General features: G+C 40.3%; 1 long non-coding RNA gene across 1 annotated transcript in view; it reads left to right on the top strand.

The window, feature by feature from the left end:
• The window catches only part of LOC308059063, a 50,786-nt gene extending 34,451 nt beyond the window's left edge, over window positions 1–16,335 (top strand). Inside the window, exon 2 of the long non-coding RNA XR_013926104.1 lies at window positions 1–16,335. This exon is cut by the window's left edge and continues 24,405 nt beyond it. This is a non-coding gene — a long non-coding RNA (uncharacterized lncRNA).

Below are 16,335 nucleotides of genomic sequence, written 5' to 3'. Positions count from 1 at the left end.
TCCCTGCACAAGAACTTGCGGCTCAGGAGACCTCAGATGCAGAAGTGTCACCATTGCTTGAACACTTAGCTTTTCGCATCTCTGGTGTGGATTGGTCCAGTGATGTGGGGTTTTTTTGTTGTTGTCAGTTTTTTTAATAATTATTATTTTTGAATGCTTGTAAACTTGAGGTGGTTATAACACTCTGCATCAAGAGTTTCCATGGCAGAACTACATGGTTTGTAAAGAAATGCTTCCACAAATTGCTTTAAGCCTTTGTGTGATAGTTTTTCCTTGCTAAACTCTAGAACTGGAAGTCTTGGATGAAACACTGAACAACCATTCTCTACTATGAACCCATTTCAGTCCTCCAGCCATTGCTTTTCCAGCTTGAAAAATCCTAAGCTGCTTGAGCACTGCCTGTGCTGAAGCTCTTCCATATTTTGATTGTCCTTGATATGTCCTTTGGATCTTTTCCAGCAACATTATTCAAATGTAAGGCTGCCAGAAATACAGAGTGCTCAAGGGGTGGGAGTCATGGATTTATACAGTGCTATAATAATGACTTCTACCCTGTTTGTCTATTCTTTCATAATAATTCCTAACCTTACACCTGCTTTTAGGACTACTACTGATCATTAAGCCAATGTTGTGGCAGAACTATCTATTTTAACCCCAAAATCTTCCTCTTGAAAAGCTAACAAGTAGCTGGTGACCCATTGCTGAGTGTACAGTTAAGACTGATTTTTTCCCCAATATGTACCATTTTGGATTTTTTTCTATGGTGAATTTGATTTGATGTTTTATTGTACAACCACCCAGAACAGTGAAGGTAATGACATTATTCCCTGTTCACTGATAAGAAACAGAAGCATGAATACTTACACAGGGACTCCACAGAGCAGAGGGCAAAAGATGGGTCTGTTGCATCCTCACTTTTCCCCGATGTGAGAAAACATGTTCCTTCTGGAGCTGCTTTAATGCTCTTGTATACAAACTGTGTTTGAGGGGGTCCACACAAAAGCAGCTATCTCCCTTTGCTTTCGGAAGTGGGGAGCATGTATACAGAATGAAAAAAAATCCTGCAACTGAACATGAGGATGGAAGATGAGAACTGAGAGATTTTAAGGAAGTAAGAACAACCAAACAAGTTCTTGAAGTGTCACAAATTGGCTATAAGGGGGGTGGGGTACATCCTTTATGCCAAGATGCTCCAAAAACATCTGTCAAAGCAGTTAGTCAAGCTAAATCTAAACCACCACCTAAAATCTTGATATGTATCACCTATAGGTGATGAGTATGGAGTCACAGGAAGGTGTAGCTGGGATGGGAAGAACAGCACAAGGCCCTGAAGATGAGGGACTTGATGATTTTTTCTGCCACTAGGAGAGCAGGTGTGTGCATTGCACAATGTCCCTGGCAAGGCTGTGGTGGGTTGGTGTGTGCCACCCAGCTACAAATGGACAGGCAACCTGTTCCTGCAGCCTGCTCATGGAGAGATCTGCAGCTTTAGTGGCCTGGTGCTGTTGCACACCCTTGGGAAAGATCATCAGCTTTTAATATTGAAATTAATCTTGCTGCTTGCCCAGCTTCACATTCAAAACCCTTCTCAGCTACAGCACTACAAAAGATGTGACAGCATTTGGGGATGTAATCAAAAACACTGCAGCCAGGATGCAGGTTTGGGAAGCATATGGGCAATATCCTGCAAATCATTTCCATATATAGTTGTTATTTCAGAGCAGATCTTGTGTATGTAACTGCAGCTTCTGTTATCTCCTTTTCTCTCCTACCTTCTCAAAACTTCCCATCTGTTTGGCTCTCAAATTAACTGGGCATTTTAACACAATGGGCAAGCTCCTCCATCTATTATCTTGAAGGGAATTTTAAAAACTTAGAGTTGCTGGCCTGCATATTAACTCTTAGTTTTCTGCAGTTTGCTACAATTCTCTGCAAAACAACCTGCTACATGCCACACGTGGAGGATACCATGACATTTCAGGACATGCATGTCTCTATCTGATACATATCTAGAAGCAGCACCCTATATTGGGGTAATGCAGTCTTGTTAGCCCCAAATTAAGCCTATTCATTCCAGTTAGTAGCACCTCAGTATATTCAGAAGGCTTCTCGGCCAGTCTTGCTTGGAATCCACAAACTCAGCTCTTTCATAGACTGGCTCAGCCTCAGTTAGCTCCACTCCATTTCCATCGGGCAGTATCAACACTACACTTTCACAAGTGCCTATCTTGTTAAAGGCACCTTTAAGTCAATACATTGTGCCCTTGCATATGACATTTTTAAGAACATTTAAGTAAAAAGTAGACACAGCTTTGTAAACTAATGAACTCTCTGCAAGAGCGAGGAAGGGGCTCACTGGGACAACATTGTGCCTGCCCAGAAGAGTAGCCTGCAACAGGGTGGAATCTAACATTTTGTTCCACGTCAGAGTAGTGTAGCGTACTTCTTCGTGATCACAACTGTTTTTTAGAGCTGAGCTAAAGGCTCTTTCCTGCAAAGGAGTTTCTTCTTGCTTATTTGTGTGTTTATTGAAATTTCTGTTGGTCAAACCCACAGATGTTGAATATGTTTCTGACCAATATAAGCAAAAACCCACAAGCAACAAAAGGTCTGTATTATCCATATTGGGAATTCCTATAAAGGACACAATCTAGCCCAGCAGAGAAAGGACACTAGTAGCAGACTGTCATGCCTAGGGGCAGACAAACACTCAGTTGGAGAGGAGGCCAAAGCTTAACTGAACTGGTTGAAAGCAATCAAATTAGTCTTGGGAACCTTTCTGAGCTTAGGTGAGACTCCACTGAGGGCTTCCTGCTCTGATATTCATCATGATGGAGAATCTAGGCTGCTTTCAGGCTCACCATCCTGGGAAAAAATATTGCTTTCATAACCAGAAGTGCCTTCTGCTACATGTGCCTGCACTGGTAGTACACATCTGCCCCAAGCCTATAAAATATATGGTTGCCTGTCTTTTCATCCTTGTGCTATGGGTTCCCTGACTAGGGAATGTCTCTTCCTCATGACTGACAGAGTAAGACCTTGAGACACTTTCAGCACAGGCTCAAGGAGTGCCTGTTCCCTGAGACAGAGGCTACATACAGTACTGTCCCTTCTGGCCTGCATGCAGTTTTATTTCCTTTACTGTGTAACATAGCCTAGAGGAGCCACCTATGGCCTGGAGCGCCAGACAATAATTAAGTCATCGGTAGTTTGCCCCAGCATTACAGTAATTGATGATTAAAGCAGGCACAGGACACCGCTGAGGCCTGGCACACAAGAAGGCTGCTCAGTCGCTCTCTTCCAAATTCACACCATTGAGCAATTTTGTTACACGCATCGTTCCAGGATGCTAACAGCTTCGCTGTTTCCTAATCAGATGGGGCAATTTACACAGTCTCTGGCTGTGTTTTACATCAACCCCCATTTGATTTTCTGGTTGCAATACTGCTAAAGACAACCATCCTTCAAATATGCTTTCCACACACATCATTCCCCTTCTTTACCAGTTTTAGATGAAAAGGGCAACACACAGCTGTGTGTGCTAATTAAGACAGTCCTTATATACGGCACTCAGCATACTTCTCTGCTTTGTTTCCAAAACAGTTCTCTTATCTAACATCACAGCTGATACAGTAAAAGACTGATAATAACAAAGGTATCTCTGAACATGGGTTTGAGATGGAAACGATGATATTTTGTCATGCCTCATGCAAACAGCACTACATCTATCCAGCAGAGACACAAGAATCTGAACACTAGCTTAAACTAGTACTAGCTTACCATTTTACATACACAGAACAGAGAGAAGACACTTGTGACATTGCTGTGCATAAGCTTATATTGCCATTTTATAGATCACCAGCTCGGAATAGATTTCAGATAACAAAGACCTCAGGTGAGAGGGAGAGATCTCCTTCACTCTGAAATACTGCCTAATTGGAAGTGAAGTGTCTCATGCCATATTCAAAGCAAATACACTTGTATCATCAAATGCTCACCCATAGGCAGATGGCTGGAATTGCACAGTGGGGTTCCTTCTCATAATCCGCTGCCACTAAGAGCCATTTAAGCCACATCCAAAACCTCTTCAAGTCAACAGGAGAATGGGAGTTTTTTCAATTAACTTTAATAGAAGTTGAGTAGGATCCAGAGTACTAAAGTGACCCTGGAGATGTCTTCTAGGCATCTGCTGGCACTCGCCAGGGGGCAATTTCCAACTCATTTGGGGATTTTTTTAGGCAGTTCTGAAACAAGAAAGGTTCAGTTTAAATTTCCAGAAATTCACACTGCAGGAAAATCCTGCCCCTGTTGAAGTGAGAGGAAATTCTGTTACCGAGAGTAATTTACACTTATGACTACCATTTGCACTAAACCCAGGAGTTCTACCAGCTCAGAAAGCTGCTTAGATTGACAAATGTTTTGTTCAGCACTGAACAAGCAAGGCCAAAAATAACGACCTAATGGTTGCTCTTGAGATGACCCCTACAGACCTGTAATATCTGGAAACTTTCCACCACTCCATGTCTTGGGGGCTTATAGCAGCCTTACCTATGAGATCTATTAACATCAGCCTTTCCGTTCCTCCCACGCTTGAAGTATTTCAAAATATTCTGCAGTTAAGCTAAAGTCTCCATAAGTTTTACATTAACCTGGTCTACTTCTCAGATGTGAAGTGTAGCTATTTCCCAGTTCAGTTTTACTTCTGCACAGAACAGAAAGACCTACTAAGTACTGCTAAGAGCCACGGCATGGCCCATTGACAGCGATGCAGCTTCGACAAATTTATATGCAAGGTCATGACAAGTAGGCTTGGTGGCTTTTTGAAAGAAAGCCAAAACTAAGCATAACTTTCATTGAAAGAAAGCAGATTGGATATTCAGGGCTCATTCTTTTCAGATAACTAGTAAAGAGGTCTACCGGAGATACGGCAAGTAAAACTTTTTTACATTTACCGCAGGTAATTATGCCTCTCTCTTAAAAAACCAACCAACCAAACAAAAAAACCAAAACAAAAAACAAAAAACAAACAAACAAAAAACTAAACCCAAAAAAACCCCAAAAAATACACGGAGGGAAGGAGCTTGATCGAGGTGGTACAGAGTTAAATAGTTCCTCAAGCTGACAGTCCACAAAGTAAAAACTAAAGCACATTCTGAAACCCTATCAAGTGGGATGTTTGGTCTCCCACCATGTCCTGCTGGCAGCTGAGATTGTATCCACTGAAAAGGCATCTTCAAGGGTGCAGGACACTGTGGTGAAGGCAGGCTGCACAGGGCATGTTAAAGGATGCTGTCAAAGGGGGCTGTTTAGGGAATCTATTCCACCATATCTTTCATGTCCTCAACTGCTATGCCTCTTGAAATCCTAAGGCTAAAGAAGTGTACTTAATGACTCTGTCAGTGTATATCCCTTTCTTTCAGCTGCATATGGAAGAGAGGTACACACACTGATCCATCATTCTGTTTATTTACCTAGCATCCGGTTTTGGTTTAACCTAAAAAATTCAAGACTATCTTGGCATTTGAAGAATGAGGAATGAAGGACATGCACACTTCTTCCTCCAGTCCACCTTTGTTCTGTGCATTTCCATGCAGAGAAATCCTGCCTGGGAGACTGTGGCTGTGGACCTGGTATCAAGATACTTACAGACCTCCATCAATTTCAGGTTCTCCATCAATTCAAGTCCTTACTGCTTATTCCAGGCTTTCTAAAATATTAGCAGAAGGGTAATGAAGAAATCTATGTTGTTTGTTGGCATCATCAGTGATATAGTCATGGCTCACAAGTATCTCTGTGATATAACACTCCGCAGAACCTAACTCTTGACATTCCTAGAGGTATGACAATAGACAAAAAGGTCTGACTTTGTAAAGAGTCAAACTACTAAAAGGACATTCTTCTGAGAGGTAATTTGATCTTTCACTACCTTTTCAAATCAATCTCATCCAATCTTCCAAACTGTGTCCTGAGCTACTGAATATATTTCTGTGCTGTAAACACCAGGACAAAGTTAGTGTAAAAATCTTGCCATCAATTAACTAGCTTGAAGTCTTTCCTATATTTTGTGTTGACTGGAATGATAAATAATTTATTTCTGGAGTACCAGATCTCAGAAATAAATTTCTAAAACAAAACTCCTGCAAAACACAATTATTATTCAACTCATTTTAACAATTCAATAAATGCAGTGCAATGACTTCCGTTAGCTATTCTCCTAGCCAAGGTCTACTACATCATTAAATATTATTGAGTTGGGTCTGCCATTTTACTTGAAATTATGCGTCTGGCATTTTAGTCTATGGCCATAAATGCTGGAAATGTCAGTTATATAAGCATCCATCTTTTTCACTACTGTCTCCCATCAAACATTAATGGTAGGAGTTCTAATACATTCTACATAATACAATCCCAGATATCTACATTTGCAAGGAAAGGAACTGTAACAGAGCACACTGACAACTCACAGTAATTACTCTTAGAAATATCTCAGTAAACTTAATTTGATCCCAGAGGTCTTTTAAATTGTATCTCGTTAGAGTGCAGTGTTTTTTTCAAATGACAAGGTCACACAAAAAAGCAAAACTCTATTTTATCTTTATCAGAGCTTTACCCTCCATACCATAAAACTGTTATAACACATAATTCCAAGCAGATAGAGATACTGTGTTTTACTGTTGGAGCCTAGGAAAGCTATAAAGCAAGCAGACTTGTTGTTTACAGTCACAATAAATTTGGAATATTGTATAGCATTCTAGGTGAGGCAAATGTGTCTACTAATGTCAGCTGAGTGGGAAGAAGTATATATTTTTTTTAACTTTGCTGATAAAATAATTTTCTTTTGAATTTACACTAAAAAACTCCTCATGAATCAGAGCAGATGAATCTCAAACTATATTAATATAGCAGAAAACACACTTTATGTCACCACCCTGCTTATCTGCCTTGGTGACTTGACAGAAAGAGGTTATTGAAAAGCAACATAGATTATGTAGTTGACCAACATTTATAATTCTGTTACTAGTCTAGATAGTTGATATTCTTTCTTATAATCCCAGCTTCTGAAGCCATACAATTAGGAAAGTACATGAAAAATATTCTTGCCATTTTTTTTCTGAAGAGCATGAAAATACATAGTAGTGTACACTGAGCTCAAAACCAAGAGCTAGATAAACTTTTTAAAAAGCCTAAGACTGAATTTATATGGCAGTATCTCATTGTTTGGGAACGGGGCAGGAAAATACTCCTCAGCCTTTAAGTCTTCACCAAATGTAGCAAAATAGTTGCCATGCAATCACATGGGACAGTGAGAAAGACAACTACAGTGCAAAGTTAGCAACAAAATCACATTTTAGAAGCAGTCATTTTAGGTAACAAAGCTGCATCTTGTATTAATAAACAGAGATTTCCGTTTACTGAAGAGAAGAAGGTGGAAGCAACCAAGCAGACCCTTCATTAAGGATATCCTTAATTTTGTTCCCATTTGAGAAACTATGTCCTTAAGTGAATATGTACAAGTTATCTGGCACATTGAAAGAATGCACCAAATTAAAACCCTACAGCACTGGTATATCTTAGGAGATTAACTACCTCTAAAGAAATTCTCCAAGGAATTCAGAGTGTAACAGGTTGCCATCATAGGAAATGCACAGCCCAGTTTGAAAGATACAGAGGTGGAATACAACATCATTGTACAAGCTGGAATAAGCCCAAGACTTTCCAGAAACGTGACTGAATCAACTCACCTACCCCAAGCAGAGGTCAGAAAAGCAGGAATATCTTTGGAAGAACAGATGTCCTCATAGTGACGGGTTTTTTTAAAATCCTCTTCTTTCACAAGGATATTGCACAGGGTTGATTTGGGAGAGACTTGCAGGAAATTTAATGGGCATAGCACAAGGACTGTCATAACAGTCAAGAAAGTTTCTGAGCGGCACTTTCACTTCTATACACTTTTCCATCTTGCATTTGACTTATTTCCATTTGTTTTCTTTGACAAGCACAGGCTGAGATTTGCAAAAGGACCGCATCACCAATCATACAATCATCTTTCCCAGAAAGCTTACCTTCTCTGAGCCCTGCCAATGAAACAGCAGACTCTTCTTCTGACAAGGGATCTTATGTGGTTCTATTTCCTTGCATTGCTTAATTAGGACAATATGTAAAATGCAAATGCCTGAATTAAAGCTTATAAATACAGACTACAAAACTATAGTTTTATCTTGGGACTGTAATGGAAGGGCTACAAAACCTCATTCAAATGTGGGAAAAAATTACATGAATAAATTAAATGACACCAGTTTGATGGAAAGTGAGATGCGAGCTTTGTAAACACAGTACAACTCAGCTGTGGGGTCAGTAACGTGAGCTTGGACAACAAAAGCACTCAACACTGGATCCTTCAGGCTTTCAGTGGCTTTCCGAATTTGAGTTTTGCTGCTCTGTTTCTGACAGCTAGAAACCCATACCTTTCTAACAGGGGAGAGTAAGGACTTGAATAAAATTTTGCTGACATGCAATGACTGCCTCTTGCTGCTACAATGGCATTTGTTGTTATTTGCCATAGGTAGAAAAAAATTAGATATAAACTATTTCCTCAGAGGTAGTAGTGACTGAAACACAAAGGTATCTATGGAGCAGAGAATTAAAGCTCTATCTTAAATGTATCTGGCATAGCCCTTCTAGAAGTGTTAAGGTGCCCAGTCAGGTACTACAGGAGCGCCTATTGGGAAATCTTTTAAAAGGGACTCTTTGGATGCGTTACACCAATGAGAAGTATGAAATACTCTTTAAACAGGAGAATGAGGGAGTCAGGAGTTGGCGGAGGAAAATAAATTCTCCTCTCCCAATATTTATTTGATCTTCATTAAGGATTAGTGGCTACAAAAAAAGCTTGTGGATATGGATATATGTCTACACTCTGAAAAATCCCCTGTGAGGCACCAGAAGGCAGCTGCTTGGGCACAAAGGAGAAACCACAGTGGAAGAAAGTGTCCTTTCCCTTCTGAGCTATCTCTGTAAGTCAGGGTACAAAGTCAGACTTGTGACTTTCTGTCTCTCCATCCCACGGTGCAAGACTGTGCCTGTGGGTCACTTGGTGCAGCAATAAAAGTCATCCAAGATAAAAAAAATTGGCTAGAATGAAAAATAAAAAATCGCCACAGCAGAATGCAAGGATTGCAGGTCATTTCCTGTATACTTATACTATTTTGACTATAATTTGCAGGATCAACAAACACCATTCCTTTCTTTTCCCCTTTTCAGCTCTTTACACAGAGCAGCATTAACAGACTTAAGACCTCTGAAAACTGATTTTAGAAGCATCTGACCAAGCCACCCTGTTTAAAGCTTCTCAGTTATTGAATTCCGTGGTAAGAACTCCTCAGCAGTGGTTCAGATTATTCATCAAAACCTCAAATAGGTCAAATCTGCCACTAATCTGCATCAGGTAATTTCATGTATTTAGGTTTATACCCCTGCAGATCTAGTTTACCTGACTTCATGAAGAAAGCTGTGTCATTTAATTCCAGATGTAAATTTGACTCATAGCAATAGAGGTGCCCCGATTCATATCAGCTAAGAATTTGATCCCATGACTGTAAAAGAGCTAAGCTCATTTATGTTGCTGGAGAAAACTGGAATAAATGTCTATATCCGTAAAACCATACTCTGAGCTCCCTCTTACCATAATGTCAAAGATTTAAAAAACAACTTGCATTCTGGATTTTCTTTCCATTTTGGCCTGGTTCTTTAGTGAATATCCGCCAAACCCCGATGCATTTTCAGAAAACTAGAACTGGCTGACAAGTTAAATAAACATAACCAGAAGTTAGATTTATCTCTTGCTATAGAAATAAGTTTTCTGTCTGAATTTATTCAAGTTTTTTCTTAGCTTTGACTTTTAACACAGAGTTTTTGTCTTGCCCCAAACAAGACCAGAACATTTCAAAGCCCAAATGAAAATGATACATTCAAGTTCTGCACAACAACGTCTGCTTGAGGAAAGCAAAGGCTTTCATCAAAACCACAGTTTTCAGTAAGAATGCACTAGGATGGAAAAATTTTAGCCAGCTCTACCCACTATCTGCATCCTTTCATTCTGACATTTTTATTTTGCTAGTAATGCTTCACTCCACAGCTAGTGCCATTGATTTCCCAGAGCTAAGCGACATCTTCGCAGTCAGCAACTGCCAGGCAACGACGCCTGAGCCATGATGCCCTGGGAGCACAGTCAAGTGATGTTGGGTGCTATTGGCTCCATGAAGTAGCATTTCCTCTTGGTTTCCTCTTTACTTTCTAAAAAGGAAGGGGAAAGGTTAGTAATTCACCACTGCCTTAATTTATCCAAGCAGAAAGATTGTTTCTAATGCTTCTAAGACTCTTCTTCAGTCTATCAGGCACATCATTCCTATCTCTGCAGGCTGTAAACTGAAGTCAGAACAATGAAAAAGGGAGATGTGTTTCCATTTCCTTTTTCTTTAAGCTGAGTTTAAATGGCAGAAAATTATACAGACGTCTTGGAGGAAGTTCTCTCTCCTTAAATCTTAAAAATCTCTAGATCTTTTTAAACCTTTAAGTTTTTTTAATTAAAACTGAATGCATACTTTAAGAACTGTGAGTCAGTTCAGCCACAGGTTGTCAGGCTTGATGAAGCACTCAGTAGGTAAAGTTTAATGCATGCAGGTCAGTTTAGAAGATCGTCGCAGTCCCTTCTACCTTAAAAATCTACCAATCTATGCAGTAAGCAACAGAATGTAATCAGCCTTTGGCTACCCTTCCTCATTCCGCTAGTTGTATTTTTTTATTGCAACCCTACAGAGACATAAAATTTAAAAATATAACAGCAAGCCTGAAATCAAAACAATTAGATGGAGAGCAAATGAAATAAACCAAATGACCAAAGTTGTAGGGTTGTTTTCTTTTCCCTCCTTTTTCATCACCCCCATTTTTTTTTAATACATATTCTACTTGTAGATTTTCAGAACCACCAGAAAACTGGAATGATCTATTATACCCACAGCTGTGCTGTGAAAATTCAGGTTCTGCTGCCACTCTTATTTCCCACTTGCAGCATCACTACACTCAGACATTCCTGCACAAACAAGTCTTTTAACAGAGCATTTTGTCCTCCTTTTAGTGTTCTCGCCATGGAAATAGCCTCTAGACTTTCACCAAGCTGAAGGACGATCAAAATTTTTGTGGTGTGCTGATAACAACCAAACGCAGTGAGACGCTCAAGCTGTAGTTTGGGCTGTGGTTTGTTTGTATTTCACAAGTGCATGAAGAAAGGTCACAGGCAGCCATTACCTCTTTTTACCTCTCTGCATCAAGACAGGCAAGCCACTATCTCCATGACTGTATGGTGGAGAAAATCTGCCACAATTTGCAGCAGGTTTAGCTACTGCAAATCAAGATGGTAGAAGGGAGAAGTGATGGGATTAATTTTCCCCAGGTTTTCCACTAGCCAGCAGTTTGGAGTTGGAGCAGTCGCCAGGTGAGCAGCCATGCAGCCACCATAAAACAAATAGGCTCATTCACAACAGTAAGAGAAAATCCGTTAACTCCTACAAGGCTTAATCCAGATTACACCAACGCTGTTGAAACTGGATGCCAGCCTGTAAACCACTACAAACGAAACTGAACTTGTGCCACTTTGTGTTTCTATAGCTAAGAATGGGCTATCGTCATTTTAATGCCCAATATCACCTGCAAAAGACCATATATTTTTAACACAACAATAAAGTATTTTAAATAATCTGCATCTTGACTAGCTGTCCAGTCTACTTTCTCCTTTCCAGTTATATTGAGAGGCCATAAACAAAGGGGAATGAGAAAAAGCGCAAGCAACTGAAAAGGTCAAAGTAGTATGCTTTATTATTGTCTGTCACCGAGTATATAGCATGTTAAAAATCATACGCTGGTCTTTCAAGAAAATAGAAACAATAAGAAATCAATCCTTATGCATCGACCCTACTAAAAAGGATGGGACTAGGTGTATCTCAAAAGGCCTGTGGATACCAAGAAACAAACCTCTGCTTCCTCTCTGCTGCCTTAACAGATGGAAACTTGGATAGGATGGACACTTGCATGTATTTCAGCAACACTGCAAATGCAAAGCTTATGAGAGGAACTGAAGCAGACAGGATTCCATTGCAGTCCCTTTACCCACATGCTCAAATACTAACGCCAACAACAAAGAAGTGTTAAATTCAACACGCAATTTTTACCTCGGTTATTAGCTGCTGAGGTGGCCAAGGACAAAATAATGAGATTGCACCTTCAGCTGCAGATCGTTCACTTTTTTCATAAACGGCCTGCAGCATGTCAGCATCAAGGCACAGGTCCATAGCCCTAAGTGAAACTGCTGTTGTTAATGCTCTTGTTGCATTCTGTCTCATCCACTGGAGGAAAAAAAAACTAGATCTCAAATGGGATTTCTCAGATTGTGACTGCTTTCTAGCTTGTGTCTCAGTATGCCCAGCACTGATCTTTGAAAACTGCATTAAGCCAGTTATCATAACACACCGCACAGGGCAATTTGGTATCATTAACTTGGTTAAAAATGACTGCTTGCTTACGGAGAACAGCCTGCCTGCTTTTAGTCCCTCAGAGTGCAGCTGCTGAAGGACATGTCCCTTTAATTCCACAAGAAAATTATTAGAAACGGAGCTGTCTGGATGAAGTCTCTTTCCAGGAACTGGCCAATTTTGAACATGATTGTTTATGAGTATAAGCAGAGAAGAAGAATTAGAGGGAGTTGACAGTTTTGAAACATGTTATTTGTGATCAAGTCCACCAAACACTAATGAGACACAATGCCTTCCCTGCAGCACAGTCCAATACATTTTTTGTCACATAATTATATGTTACTGTGGCAGAACACATTTTCCACAATGATTTCCTTTCTACCTATCTACCTATCATGGGGGAGTGGGCCAGCAATTTGCAAAAACCTGTCTTTAAACAATGATAAAAGATAAGTAGTGTCTGGTCTTACCATTTCTCTTACAACCTGACTAAGTGCTCAAGCTCACTGATTCAGAATAAATATATTTTCTTCTACTTATTCCTAAAGGATGATATGGGAATTGTATTCACAGCTGCTGGATTCATCATCACCATAGTTTTATTATCCCACAGAACCAAAAACAATTGTACTTTCATGCTGTAACTGCAGTCCTGTGGTCACAAAATGGCACCTTTCCTCTGGGGGTTCAAGACGGTGAAATGGCCAGAGAAGGTGTCTGCACTTGGTGTAGTAAGTGAGTAGTGCTTACATTTCACCACTTTTCAGAAAGGATGGAGGGTAAATACTCAGACATACCACAGTGTATCTTCCTTCACTTGGAGGAAAAAAAAAAAAAAGGCACACACAATTTTTATTATATTGTTAAACACAGTCTCTTTTGTCATGCTTTGGTCAGCTGTAGAGATAATTTTACCAAATTCTAGTCCCTACAATGGTTTTTCCTTTCAGTTGTTATTGTTACAGATAATGAAATACCATTCAACAACACAATTGTTCACTGAGCCCTACTGGAACTGAACTAACAAGCTTGTCTCAAGATTAAATGCTTTGGAGGTTTAACTCGGGAGAAGTTGCCTGTGGAAACATGATCCAAACCTGAGTGAGATGCACCAGAAAGATAAGCAGCACAGACTCCTAGGGTTAAGAATATAAATCCTACAAAAATCCTGTAAGAAACAGACCAGACTTTCCTGTACTCCCATCTCAAAAAGCCTTGATGACAGGCTTTTCCAGCACAGGTCATATCAACTCCCTCTTGGCCCTGCTACTATCCTCAAAAGTGTATTCAAAAGGAAAAAACATTTTTGAAGCTGCAGTATATTTTCTAGAGACTTTCACAGGTACTAAGGACTCTGCAACTTGTACTCCTTGGCCCCTGTCTCCATGTTACATGCAGTATCAGCATGATAGCTCCCAGAAAGGATACATCCTCTTACATACAGCACTTGATGTACAACAGAGTCCAGCACAGGAGGAACAGGATGAATAGCAAGCACAATTTCATTTTTGGGAAAAGGTCCTAAAAGCCCTTTTTGTACCCTTTTTGTATCTTAACAAAATTTGTTCACACATTCCATAATCATATACAACGATCACGTCTGTATAATAAACTCTGGGTACTGCATGTTATCTGTTCCTATATAACTTACTAGCACATACATTGCAATTACGTTAAAAACCCACGTACATAATCTTCTGTGATGAATAACTGCTCCTTCATAAAATCCTAGCTAAATTATACCTTTGCAACCTCTTACCTGAACTACATCATAACAACTCTGAACAGTGATTTCCCTCTTGTTAGCCAACAGAGTCTGGACTGATCAATACTCCAGGCTCTGCCACTGGCTGGCCCCAGGTAACAACATTGCCTTTGCCATTCACCCCCCATAAGAGTCAGACCTTTGCCTCTTTGATCAAACATCTACTCCTTCCAAACATCCTTTCTCTATTTTTTTGATCTGAATTTGAAATGCTTTGGATAGCCAACAGGACTTTGCTGGGACTGCTGGCTATCTGTCCAAGTGAGCGCTAAGGAGAATTATCATAGAACCATAGAATGGTTTGGGTTAGAAGGGGTCTTAAAGACCATCTAGCTCCAATTCCCCTACCACAGACAGGGTCACCTTCCACTAGATCAGGTTGATCAAAGCCCTGTCCAACCTGGACTTGAACACTTCCAGGGATGGGGCATACACAGCTTCTCTGGGCAACCTGTTCCAGTGTCTCACCACCTTCACAGTAAAGCATTTCTTCTTAATATCTGATCTAAATCTACTCTCAGTTTGAAACTGTTACCTCTTATCCTATTACTATACTCCCTGATAAAGAGGCCCTCCCCCCCTTCCCTGTAGGCTCCCTGTAAGTACTGGAATGCTGCCATAAGGTCTCCTGGGAGCCTCCTTTTTGCTAGGCTAAACCACCCCAACTGCCTCAGCTTGTCCTCACAGGGGAGGTGCCCCAAATCATCTTTGTGGGCTTCGCTACTGCAGTGCTTCAAAAGAAAATTAAGTTCCTTCTTCTCCTCCCCTGAGATCCCACTCAACCCTTTTGGCCAAGCATCCGAGTTGATCCGTCCATCTCCCACCATGGGCAGAGGAGGAAAGCTGCCACCTCTCTCCGAGGGATAATCACTAGCCACTAATCACTGAAAATATACTTCAGGTATCCAGCACAGAAAAAGAGGGATGTACAACTTCAGGAAGGCAAAACCAGACATGGGAGTCCACCAGTTCATGTATATTAGCATCATTCTAAATGGGTTCAGAGCTCACTGCAAAACTCATTCCTCTCTTACCCCTTCTCTAGATATTTGAAAGTGGTGGGAGTAGAGAGTAATGGAAAAGGGTGTTTCAAGCATCAGGAAAATGGACTGTTGAAAAGGCGAAGAGCTAGCGGCAGATTTCTATAGATTTTTGCCTTGAAGGTGGATTCATTTATGTGCTCCTGCCTGACTTGCAATTAGTTTACTGCACTTTTCTTTGCTTAGCCATTGATATGGCCTGAACCTCATGCCATTTTTCCTCCCTAGTTATCCATTTCCTTATCACCTACCTCTTGTTATCCACCAAGCAACACTCCCCTGTGCAAAGCAGCTTCATCTTGAGATGCTCTAACTAAACCAGGGATTAACAGGGAATATTATTCCTTGCCAGGACTTCACAAAATCTTAAACAGGGACATGGGTTAATCTAACCCTGTATGTAAGGAGTCTCTGGTGCCATCAAAGATGTCACTCTCTACTGCAAAGAATAATCTCTATCAGCACTTTCAAGGAAACAATAATCCACCTGGTGATCCATTCAGCACACCGGACAGGGGACAAGGCACAAACCTGGGGGAAAAGTTAACAGCCTCTCTACTTCTGCCCCCTGTGTAGGTGATGTCTGTACTCAGCACCATTCTCTTGCACTTTGGTTTTCTTTAGCTAGTTCATTGCTTCCCCAAACCAGGAACTGCAGATGCTGCATAAAAGAGCTCAGTGAATTACATTTTTTTCTTTTTATTTTTTTTTAAACTCAAATGAGATTCATGTTTAAATCAGACTTTGGGGAGAGGTTCAAGGTTAATTCTTTTTTTTTTTTTTTTTTTTTTAATCAAAATGTGGCTCTCCCATACTTCATTTTAACTTGAAAAAATACCTCTGCTCTGGCTTTACTTTCACCAGCTGCTGAGTTGCTTTGGACATACTTAGCCTGTTCTCAGCTAAGAAAGTCAGCCTTAGCCAAAAACTAAACCAACCAACCAACAAAAAACCAAACAAACAAGAAAATAAAAACACACACACACACAAAAAAACCCAAACAAAA

This window comes from Falco punctatus, assembly GCF_963210335.1.
Source record: "Falco punctatus genome assembly, chromosome: 1".
Classification (NCBI taxonomy): domain Eukaryota; kingdom Metazoa; phylum Chordata; class Aves; order Falconiformes; family Falconidae; genus Falco; species Falco punctatus.
The sequence above is the reverse complement of the archived record's forward strand: the minus strand, read 5'-3'. Positions and strand labels throughout refer to the sequence as shown.